Source organism: Rhinolophus ferrumequinum, chromosome 23, assembly GCF_004115265.2.
Source record: "Rhinolophus ferrumequinum isolate MPI-CBG mRhiFer1 chromosome 23, mRhiFer1_v1.p, whole genome shotgun sequence".
NCBI classification, from domain to species: domain Eukaryota; kingdom Metazoa; phylum Chordata; class Mammalia; order Chiroptera; family Rhinolophidae; genus Rhinolophus; species Rhinolophus ferrumequinum.
The window spans coordinates 26274878-26287166 of record NC_046306.1 but is presented as its reverse complement, the minus strand read 5'-3'; positions in this window follow the sequence as shown (position 1 = coordinate 26287166).

Sequence of the window (12289 nt, the reverse complement as noted above, 5' to 3'; positions counted from 1 at the left end):
TACAATGCAACAAATTTTTGCAATATTTCTGTCAGTTCTGCTCATTACTGGCTGCCCTGACCTCTCTTCATCAGTGACGCATTCTCTCCCCTCAGAAAAACATTTAATCCTTTTGTACACTGCCATTTTCTTCATGGCATTATCCCCATAAACTTGGACTAACATGTCCCTGATTTCACTTCCACTCTTGCCAAGTTTAACAAGAAATTTAATGTTTGTTCTTTGCTCTAATTCAAGCTTGGGCATTCTTGCGATGACACACAAAAACACGCAACAACAATAATGAACACCACTCAGCAAGACACTGCCACACGTCAACAGTGGCAAGTTCGTGAACTTAATTGTCAGACCCCATACATAGTCATTACAAATAGTTTTAAGTGGAATTTAATAATAAGGAAAAATACAATATGTCAATACTGCAAGTCTTTTGTCTCATTTTTTTTGCAATATATTTTATATGAGTATATGATGTGTGATAAAAAATATGGTGAATGTTTAAATTTTTAAAAAATTTATTACAGTAAAAACACATTGCCATTAATTCCCCTCAAAATACTCTCCCTCGCTTTGAACACACTTATCCCATCATTCTTGTCACTTTCTGAAGGAGTTCTGGAAGTCCTCTTTCATGAGCGTCATCATCCTCCATCATGACAACACTCTGTGTCACACATTGCTTCTGGTACAGCAATTTCTGTCACATAAAAACATTACAGTGTGTCCTCATCCACCTTATTCATGGGATCTGAAACCATGCGACTTCTGGCTTTTCCCCAAAGTCAAAATGACCATGAAAGATAAATGTTTTGAATCAATTCAGGGCATGGAGGCAGCCACGACAGTGCAACTAAAGACACTCACAAAAGAAGACTTCCAGAACTGCTTCAGAAAGTGGCAAGAACAATTGGACAAAGTGCGTTCGAAGCGAGGGAGAGTATTTTGAGGGGGATTAATGGTAATATGTCTTTTACTGTAATACATTTTTTATTCAAATATTCACCATATCTTTTGATCACACCTTGTATATTACAGAAAATACATCTTTTCTTTATTTATTTATGATGCTTTCTTTATGCATTGAAAATGGTTGGAAAACCCCTATTTATATCTGTATATGAAAATATGAGCATGTAGACAAACGAGGAAGGTTACATAATAGGTTGTCTCAACATAGGTCACTTTGGAGAGAACTATGATGTGACTGGAGTTGGGAGGCAGGAAAGGAGAGGGAGAAAAAAACAAAGAGAAAACAGACTATTAACAAATTCCACAAAACCATAAATAAACTATGATTTCATTATTCTGCCTGGGGTGGGGTGGCTTGGGGTGCACTGTGCTCAGCTCTCTGCTCTACTCTCCTTACTGAGGGCTTCAGGGGGCAGTGGGATGGGGAAGCATCTAAGCATCAGGGGTCTTAGGGGACTTGTTTGGACCATAGATCCCTTTTGCAGTCTGGTGAATCTTAGGGATAAAATTCAGAACTTTATCTTTAAAAAATAAAATACTTAGAATTGCAAAGGAAACCAATTACATTGAAATACAGTTATCAAAATACTTTTACAGAATCCAAATTGATGACATAATAATATATGTGCAATTTTATTAACATATTAAACAACCAGATCCAGTGGCCGGGTGTCTAGAGTTTTGAAGAGCTGTCTGAATGTAAATGACAGTTTGAGGTATCTGCTGCCCCAGCTGTCATGTGACTTGAAATGACCTATGGTTTCTCTTGGTGACAAAGTCATGGATTCTGCTGTTTCTCCTGGGGTTTGCTGATAACATTCACAAATGAAGTGCTCAATTTCATTTGGAGAGCAGTGAAAACAAAACAGTATTATTTTTCCCATACAAATTCATAGAATTGTACCCATGGACCCCAGATTCCATATCTCCAGCTCTTGTGACCCCAGAATCCCAGCCACCCATCCTGGCTCCTCTAGGTCACCAGGAGTTGGCCTTTGTTTTCCAGGCCACTGGAAACAGTGCAAATAGTTGTGTTCATAACCCCCAGATAAAGAAGAATTGAGACAATGTGGACTGGCCATGCTGTGACTCATGCATCCCTGGCCTGCCCAGAAAGAGCAGGAGAAGCCTCAGAATGCTGCCAAACACCGGAAGTTCTCAAAAACATAAGCTTGGATGTACACATTTGTCCCAAACCCCAACTCCTTATTACTGTTCTCATATATACAGTCAGATATTCCCTGAGGGCCTCTGAGGTGCCACCTAGTCTGGGATTATTGGGATGGCATTTCTGGTTCCTCCCATCCCAAGACCATCATGACTTGGGAGCTGGAGGTCCCCTTCCCACAGAGCCCACTGCCAGCCCTCTGGGTTTTCCTCACCGTTCTTTTTTGCTTCCATTTTTCAGAGGCCTGTTTTTCTCATATGCCTTTTAACTTGTTTCTGCTGTTTCCTAAAAGACTATGAGATCTCCTTATAATTTTGTTTCTCCCCTTCACCTTCTGTGACTTAATGATAAAATCCTTTCAAAGGGACCACAGTGATTTTCTGACACCTCTCTCACTAGACACAAAACATGTTTAACCTCCATCAGGGCCACCTGCTGTGTCTGTTATGTGTTCACTGTGGATTATACTTTTCTTTGATATAAAATGAATCTGCTTGTTCCATTGAATGTCTTGAATTCTGTGTTGTTTGAAATTAATTTTGTTATCCTTGCTCTTTTTGTGTTTTCCTGATAAATCTTGATTCTTCTTGTTTGTTTGTTTTTTAACATTTATTTTTAACTTTTCAGTACAATTTTGTTTTACGTTTGTCTCTTGAAAGCAGCCTATAATTAGAGTTCTATTTCAACCCAATAATTTGACAGTCTTCTTTAAAAACCTTCTTATTGTTTTCCATCTTGTTACATAAATCCAAGTTCCCGATTGAAAATACAGAAAAGCAAAAAGAAGAAAATAAAAATCACTCAGCTTTCGCTACTCAGAAATTACTACTGTTTCCTGAACCTGGTTTGCATCTTTCTCTTTGATTTTGTTAACTCCCCTGTAACTTTCCAATACGTTCATTGTCTCTCTGAATTACACAGATGTATTTTACTGCTTGCTCTGGAGAGGACTCATAAACATGACCTCTTAGCTCTGAGGTGCAGTAAGAAGAGCTTTGGAAGGCTGGGGAGAGGCAGCTTTATCTTCTGATCTGTCTCTTCCTTCTATGTGGCTCTCATTGCATAAAACGAAGCCTCTGTCCTAGAAGAGCCCACGGTCCTCTCTCCTCCATGGAACTTGCTGGCATTTATACCAACTTCTCAGCAATTTTACCAGTACCTGTACCAACTCCTGACACCCTGGATGGTTCACACAGACTTTTACCTGAAGAGAGGGACCTGAATTAAGTGGCACTTAGAAGTCTTTAAGACTACTTATTTCATAACTGGTTTGCTTTGATTGTGCCAAGACCTAACCAAGAGATTGCCTATTCATTCATTAACAACTGTTCATTGAATACTGTCCATATGGTTGGTATTGGAGATAGTGAGCAAAAAAGGCATGGTCCCTCTTTCCTTCAAGAGCTTTCATCTTTTCACATGATTCAGTACTCACAAAAATAAATTGATAATTTATATCAGATACCTCTTGAGGCCTACCTTATGTCCTCTCTACAAACTTTATTCACCAGCTATTGCTGCAACAACCAATTGCACATGGGCGAATGACAGCACCTTTTCTCAGCTACACCATGAATCACTTGCTTTCTATCCCAGAGTTTCTCCAATGATACAATGAAGGAACCTGCATGATCCCATTCTGGTGCATGTGCCAACTTGAATAGTGTGGAAGCTCATACCCACGTAGGACAACTCTTGACCAATAGGGTCCAGAAGCCAATTTAAAAGCTCACTTCTTCTGTCCCATAGATAGGTGGACACTTCTGAAGTTCATTCTACATGGCTCCTCAGAGAGTTCCCAGCAGGACAAGTCCCAGTTTCCACACCAATGACAAGTTCACTAAACACCTTGGATAGACTTTCCCCATGTCATGTCTCCCTCTTCCCGGTCCCCACCTCCTGTTCTCTGGGCTCCTTCCCCCAAAATGAACCACCTAAGCTCTCTGCTTTCTGGAGGACCACAGTCTAAAACTCTGTTACAAATCATAAGTGCTTTTAGGGAAAAATAAGAGATGTCAAGATAAGGGACTTGACCTAGACTGGACTATCAGTGAAGGAAATGACGCTGAAACAGAGACTTGAATAATAAGTCAGAAGAGATGCACTGGCGGAGAAGCCATGCTCTAGGTCCAGAAAGGAACTTCTGTCTTCACTTTGTTGCCCATTTTCTCGGGTTCACCTTTCTAACTTCTTTCTTGTTACAGGATTGCAAAGACCATCAGGACTAAATTACAGTCAGTTTAATCTACAGTTAAATCGATGCACTCAGTTCTTAATTCCACTTACTTTACTTTTCCTTTCTAGAATTTCCATTTTTCATAGTTAATTTGGGTCTCTGCCAAAACGTATGATGTTTTATCTCCTTGCATATGGCAAGTGTAGTTATTTTTAAATATGTGTCTGATGACTTTGTTCTCTGGAACCTCTTTGGGCCTGTTTCTACTGTCTGTGGGTTTTTGTTTGTTTTTCATTCATGTTGTTGTGTCCTCTCATTTGCATTGCTATTTTTTAAAATTGACTAGCTTTTGTTCATGAGAAATTATAGACATAATTTGAGGACTAGGACAATGTTATCTTCATTCTGATGATCCCAAAAGTCTCATCTCATGGCGACATAAATGCAACTCCAAAATCTCATCTAAATTTCATTAGCTCAAGTCCAAATTCTCATCATCTAAATCAGATGATGAGGAGTCTCCTGAGTCACAATTTCTGTCCGTCTATGGACCTCTGAAACTAAAAAGACAAGTTATTTACCATCAATTCTCCCAACATACAATGGTGAGATTGACATAGAATAATAGTTATAGACATTCTGGTTCAAAAGAGCTAGTGGGGTGGGGAATGGAAAGTAAAATCAATGTGGCTGATGCAAGCAGCTTTGAAATCCAACCAGAAAAATTACAGGGTTTTTAAATTAGGTTTCAAGCCCTGGGAATAAACCTCTGTGGCTCTTGGCTCTGCCTTCTGGGCCCTTGACTCTGCCTTTGCTCTCTCTCAGCAGTGCCTTTTAGGCTCTTGGTTCTGCCTTATGAGTTATCCCTCCTTTCACATGAAAGATAGCATGTGCTTGAAGCTGAGTAGTTTTATCAGCCTGCTTCTGACCAGTAGAATTTTGGAGGTTTGGAAACCTTTTATTTCTTATGCTCTCTGTCCATTTCAATCCACGATGGTAATTTTCTGCTGATATAATTTTCTCAGAAACTTTGTAGGTCTCCAGTGGATGTCACAAGTGTTCAAGCCCAATTTACAGATTATTTTCAAGACAACCCCTTCTCTACTTTTGCTTCTGCTGGGAAGGCTAAAGGACAATGCTTTTAAGTTTCCTAGAGGTCTGGTATGATTTGAAAGGTCTATGAGAAACACCTTTTTTCTTGGAAGAGTCTTTTTGTGTGTGTGATTGAATACACTGACTTTTTTATTTCATCCTCTTAAGCCAATGAGATTTATGTGAAATCTGAGGTTTTAGCAAAGGGCTATAGAGTCATACACACTCAGTGTTTTCTCTATGTCACACTTTCAACATCTATTTTGTATTTTTAACCATCTTTTGATATCTGTAGAGGTTGAGGATTTCCAACATCATCCTGGTTCCTTTTTGTTTAACAGTTTTCCCCTAAGTTTACTTGTATCTCTCTCCTCTTGAATTTTACTATAAGCAACAAGAAGAAACAGGCAGTATCTCCAACATTTTTCTTGGGAATCTCTTTAGCTAAATATCTAAGTTCATCACTTACAAGTTATATTTTTCACATGACTATGAGAAAAAATTTTGGTAAGCATTTTGCCACTGCATAACAAGGATTTTTCTTTCTCCCATTTCCAATAACATGTTCCTCGTTTCCTTTTCAGTCCTTGCCATCAGTGTTCTTAAAATCAAGATTTCTACTAACAACCTGCTCATGGTTTAAGATTTCTCTATCATATATTTCCACTTTCTATTTCTTGAAAACTGGATCTGTCGCCTACGAACAAGCCTACACTAACCTGCTAGATAATGAGACCTTGTGCAAGACAGATGAATTGCTTAATGGAGGCTATTATAGACTACCCAGGTCACAGCAAACCCACCAGTTGACTGTAGATGCATGAGTACACCCAGCCAAGATCACCCAGGCCCAGCTCAGACTAGAACAACAACACAAGTGACCCATTAACTTGTGAGATAAATACTTATCTCTCTATATCACTGAGGTTTGGTGGTTGTTCTGTAGCATTATTGTTCAATAGATAACTAATGCACATGGGAAAATTCTGGGATTTGTGTACCTTTGACCTACTGTTAAAAGGGAGAGCATTTAGTTGCAAAAATAGCACCAATTTATTCTTTCTCTTCCTTCCCTCCTCTCTCTCCTTTTATCATCTAGTTTAGGCTACCTTTAGAGTCCTCAGTCCTGTGAGATATACTACTGTTGCCCATAATTGCAGGAATACATATTAGTTCCCTAAGTAGTTGCACTGAAGAATCTCTTATTTGGTGTGGATGAAGGGAGAAGGACCCCTATCCTCTCCCTTTGGGAGAAAGCTTATGTAATATTCTCTTATAAGAAATCTTCCACTTAGAAAACAGAACCCTCACTCACTGTTGGTGGGATTGAAAATTGGTGCAGCCACTATGGAAAACAGTATGGAGATTCCTCAAAAAGTTAAAAATAGAACTACCTTATAACTCAGCAACTCCACTTCTGAATATTTATCCAAAGAAACCCAAAACATTAATTCAAAAGATATATGCACTCCTATGATCATTGCAGCATTATTTATAATAGCCAAGATATGGAAGTAACCTAAGTGCCCATCAATAGATGATTGGATAAAGAAGATGTGGTACATATATACAATGGAGTATTACTCAGTCATAAAAAGAATGGAATCTTACCATTTGCAAAAAACATGGATGGACCTAGGGAGTGTTATGCTAAGTGAAATAAGTCAGACTGAGAAAGACAAATACCATATGATTTCACTTATATGCAGAATCTAAAGGACAAAACAAATGAAAGCACAAAACAGAAACAGACTCATAGATACAGAGAACAAACTGATGGTTGCCAGATGGGAGAAGTGTTGGGGTCTGGGTGAAAAACATGAAGGGAGTAAGTACAAATTTGCAGTTAAAAAATAGTCATGGGGATGTAACGTACAGCCTAGGGAATATAGTCAACAATATTGTAATAACTATATATGGTGCCAGGTGGGTATTAAACTTATCGGGATCACTTTGTAAATTATATAAATATCTAACCACAATGCTGTACACCTGAAACTAATATAAAATAATATTAAATGTTCATTGTAATTGAAAAACAAAATATTAGTTTAAAAAGAATACGTAGACGAAAACGGAAGAAGAAGAAGAAGAAGAAGAAGAAGAAGAAGAAGAAGAAGAAGAAGAAGAGGAAGAGGAAGAGGAAGAAGAAGAAGAAGAAGAAGAAGAAGAAGAAGAAGAAGAAGAAGAAGAAGAAGAAGAAGAAGAAGAAGAAAATCCTTCACTCAAATCCTCTCCCTTTCTTTAATTATCCAGTGCCCTTTAATTTATGCCTGACAGCACCTTTTAAAACTCACATGTTAATCTGGCAATTTATTTGTAATGTATTGTGATACCTCAGTTGAAACTTCCATTTTAATACCTGGTTACATTTAATTTGATTAATATCTGTCTCCTCCACAAGACTACCTCTGTTGAGGCAGAAGCTCCTCTTGCTGGTGTCTCTAACATCAGCACCAAGGACAGTGCCAAGCACAGAGACACTCCACCAATACTTGTTTAATAAATCACTGTGAATAAACCTGTTTGACCTTATGTCATGAATAAGAACATGTAAATTACCTATATTTTTCTTTTACAGAGCACGGATTTGGTCGTTTTTCAACAAATCTTTTATCTCTTTTATGGAGTACCACATTAAAGATCCCAACTGGCTTTCACACTCAAGGCATTGTTGTTTGGGAAAGGAAGCAATGAGGTATGTTTTACGTAAGAGAAAAAGCTTTCCTGATGAGATGTCTCTGAAAGTTCTGCAACCTCAAAACCAAACAGCAAAACCACAATGAAATATTTTACAGACATTACCAAGATCTGCTTGCGTATATGGAGGGTCAACTCTGGCTCCTCTCTTGTTAGAATACCTTTTATGAGACTATCCAGGGGATCAGCAATGAAGTTCCTTTGGTTCTAATTTTAAGGCAGCCCCATTAAAAGGTCTGACTCATCAGGCTGTTCATGGGGAGCATTCACGCACTCATAAATTATGGAATGTGCTGTAAAGGCTTTGGATGTTCCCTGGAAGCTGTTTTAGCATCCTTCTAGATAAGAAATGAATCCAGGTTCTCCATCTTTTCAATTACCATTACTCATTATTATTCAAATTACAGAGCATGATTCATGTCTAGAGATAAAGAGATCAGGAGGATTTTAAGGGCAAATTATGAAAATGAGAGTGAGGAAAGGGAAGGAGAAAGGCAAGGACCAAGAAGAATTCAGAGTTCTTCCTTTCAATGGCTGTTTTTTATTTGCTGGTAAATTGAGAACCTAATTAAATGAGTAAACATTACTTGTGAAGTAACAGACTGAAATAGGATCCATTTGGACGTAATCAAAGCCTCAACTCCAAAAGATCATATTCTGTGGAGGATGTTTCAGATATGAACAACTAGTGGTTGGGGAGGAATGGGGGTAATCTTGGACACTCAAAAATCATCTTCAGTAGGCAGGTTCTGTTACTAAAGGGCTGAAAGATCATAAAAGGAGTAAACAATACTTTCCCTGTGTGATTGTTCAGATCCTCCAGGAGATATTTACTCTCCTTCCACCTCTAATTATGGGCAGAGCATAATCCACGACCCCTCGTTGACATTGAGCTTGGCCCAGGAACTTCCTTGGGCCAATGGGATGCTAGCAAATAGATGCTTGAACTGTGCTTGCAGATTTGGGCTTGCCCTTTAGTGGTTCTGTGATTGCCATGCAAAAATAGGCCCTGGCTCATCCCTTGGTCCAAGGAAGATGAGAGACACGTGGAGCTAACTTAGACTTTATCACATCTTGGAGCTGGACCCAGTGAAGCTCATCCTAGATCAGCTGAGCTAGTGAAGTATGAGAATAAACAATTGCTGTTTGAAGCTACTGAGTTTTGGATTGGTATTGTATAACCAAGAATTGGACAGCGTTTTCCCCTCCATTTCTGGGAGGGAGCATCTAAATCCTTGGAATTTCCTGAGTGATAAGAAAGACTGTTATTTACGCTGGGCCCCTTGGACCACACCTGAATTTATGCTAATGAGATGACTTGGGGCAGGCAGGGCTGCTCGTGCCACGAAGACCAACCATGTGAGTAGAAGGTTGGAGTGTTGAGCCTGGTGATATCAGCCCAACCTCCTGACAGGGGGCAGGGACTAGAGAGTGAATTATATTACACCTCTGATGATTCAATCAATCATGCCTGTACAACAAAATTCCAACAGAATCTATGAACACTGAATCTCATGTGAGCTTCCCTGTCTGGTGATACACAGCAATATGCCTCAGGGTGATGCACCCTGAGGACACAGAAACTTCGTGTTTGGGACCCTGTTAGACCTATAGGATTTTTTTTTTTTTTTGGCTAGTCCCCATTTGTATCCTTTATAATAAAACTATTATAATAAGTATAGTGTTTTCCCAAATTCTGTGAATCTTTCTAGCAAATTATTAAAACTGAAGGAGTAGTGAGAATCCCTGAATTTGTAGCCAGTTGGTCAGAAGTGTGGGTGACCTGGGAACCCTGTAGCTTGTGGCTGGTGTCTGAAGTGAGGGTAGTCTTATGGAGCATTGTGCACTTAATCTGTGCAATTTAACCTAACTCTGGGTAGTTAGCATGAGGATTGAATTGCAGGTGGTTTGTTACACATCAATGCCGGACTGGTATACTGTATCCACATGAAATGATGATCAAATAAAATATGTATATAAAAGTGTTTACAAACTACAAATACAGATATAAGGAAGTAATGACGTGAAGAAGTGTTATCATAAGCAAATCATAAATAAATGTATTCATTTCCTCATAAGCAAGACAGAGTCTGGTGATTCTTCAAGGTTTGGTTCCTCTGACACCTTCCTCATGATGTCTTCTCTAATCCCCTCACTTTTGAGTTCATGGTTATCGTGTTGCTCTGACTGCTTCCTGCCTCAGCCATGCTTATAGTCATGCCTGTATCTCATCCCTAGGTGAAGCTGTGAACCTCTTGAGGTCAAGAGCTATGTCTGACATCGCTTCCTGGAGCATTTCCTACTATACCTAGGAGAGCTCCTGACATTTTTTGTGATGTCTGTCAGGCCCCAGCATGGAGTCTGAGCTCATTTCTGACTCTTTCGAGTTGGCTAGAACCCATTCACTCATTCATTTCTCAGATATTTAATAGTGACCACTGTATGCCAGGCATTATTTCAGGCACTGGGGATACAACAGCCCATGACCTCACGAAGCTTATATGCTGGCCATAGAAATGCCTGGTAAACTAAAGCAAATGTCTTAACATGTCAGATAGCGTCAAGAGCTACGTGGAGCTGTTGTTACTTTCTGTAAGTGGTAGAGAAAAGTCTCGCTGAATATATGACATTTGAGCGAAGACCTGAAGAAAGTGAAGGAGTAAACCTTGTAAACATCTGGGGGAACACGGTTCAAAGCAGAGGGAACAGCCAGAGCGGAGCATATTTGGAGAATGTGAGGAACAGCAAGGAGGTTGCTGTGGGTAGGACAAAATGAGCAAGGGGAAGACACGCTGGAATTGAGGTCAGAAGGTTCTGAGGGTAGAGTATGAGGGGGTGACTCAAGTCCCAGGAAACATATTGGCTTTGACATTTTATTGGATTTGTGAATCTGTCTCCCTCTCCTTGTGACTGCCTGTTCCTGAAAATTCCCAGCCTCAGCCTTTGGCTCAGGCGTAAGTCTACATATTAGCCTCAGCCGCTGATACCTAGGCCCCAAAGCAGATCGGCAGAGCCAATCCTGGCCCCTTGTGAGAGGGGAGGCAGAGAAGCATGGACTTTATATTAACATAAATGATATTAACTTTCCTCCTCCCCATTTGTTTTTATTAGGTTGGTGCAAAAGTGACTGCAGTTAAAAGGTTAAAAATAATCGCAAAAACCGCAATTACCTTTGCACCAACCTAATATTTGAGGAAGTGGAGGTTAGACAGTCATCAATCAGGGTTTTCCAGCAGGAAACAGATGGTATACTGACATAAGGTAATTGATAAGAGTTTGGCCTGTTTACAAGGGCATGGTCTGGGGTCAAGGAAGCCAAAAAGGGTAGTGAAGCACCCAGGACTGCTAAGTAGAGGAAGTTAGGAAGTTTCGTCTACCTACCTTAGACGAAAGGGACAAGAGAAAAGGCATTTATTATAGCTGTAGGAGAGCACCCAGAGAGCGCTCTTGCCCTCAGTAGAGGGAGCAGCAAACTCAGAGAGAACCTGCAGGGAGGGAGCCCAGGGTGCAGTTACCTTGACTCATTCCTCCCTTCCTCTGATCTCTTGCTGGTGCTTTCCATTGGCTGAACCCTCTGACACCATAGGGTCAAAGAGCGCATGTGGTATCCTCACTGGTTGGCCTCAAACACCAAGGTAGGGAAGGGAAGTGAATGGTCTGAGCACCAAACAAAACATATGCAGCTCAGAGAGATTATGTAACTCACCTGAGATCATGCAGCTGGGCTGGTTGAATCCACACCTAGTTCTGTGTGATGCCGTGGCCCCACTGACTACACTATCTTTTCTTCTATACCATTTGCTATTTATATTTGAACATTTCTTGTATTCTGGTTTTGTATGATACTGTCTTACACTTCCCTTACCAGAAACCTTCTGTTAGAACATAAACTACTGGGAGGTCAGGAGTGTTGCTCATATATTTACACCCCTGGAGTATTACGCTCAGTGCCTCACACATTTTGGTGGGTGTACAAATGTGTACACAATCAAGATTGAAAGTGACAAATGCCATAAGCAGTAAGGAAAGTGAGAGATTACCTTGTTAGCTGGAACAATCCAAGAAGCTTCATGGAAGATAGCCCAGGGCGCTAACTCGTGGTTAGGATTTGGATAGAACAATGAAAGAGAGCATTCCAGGCAGGGAGAACAAAGGCAGAGCATTCCAGGAGGGGGGTGTGGTGA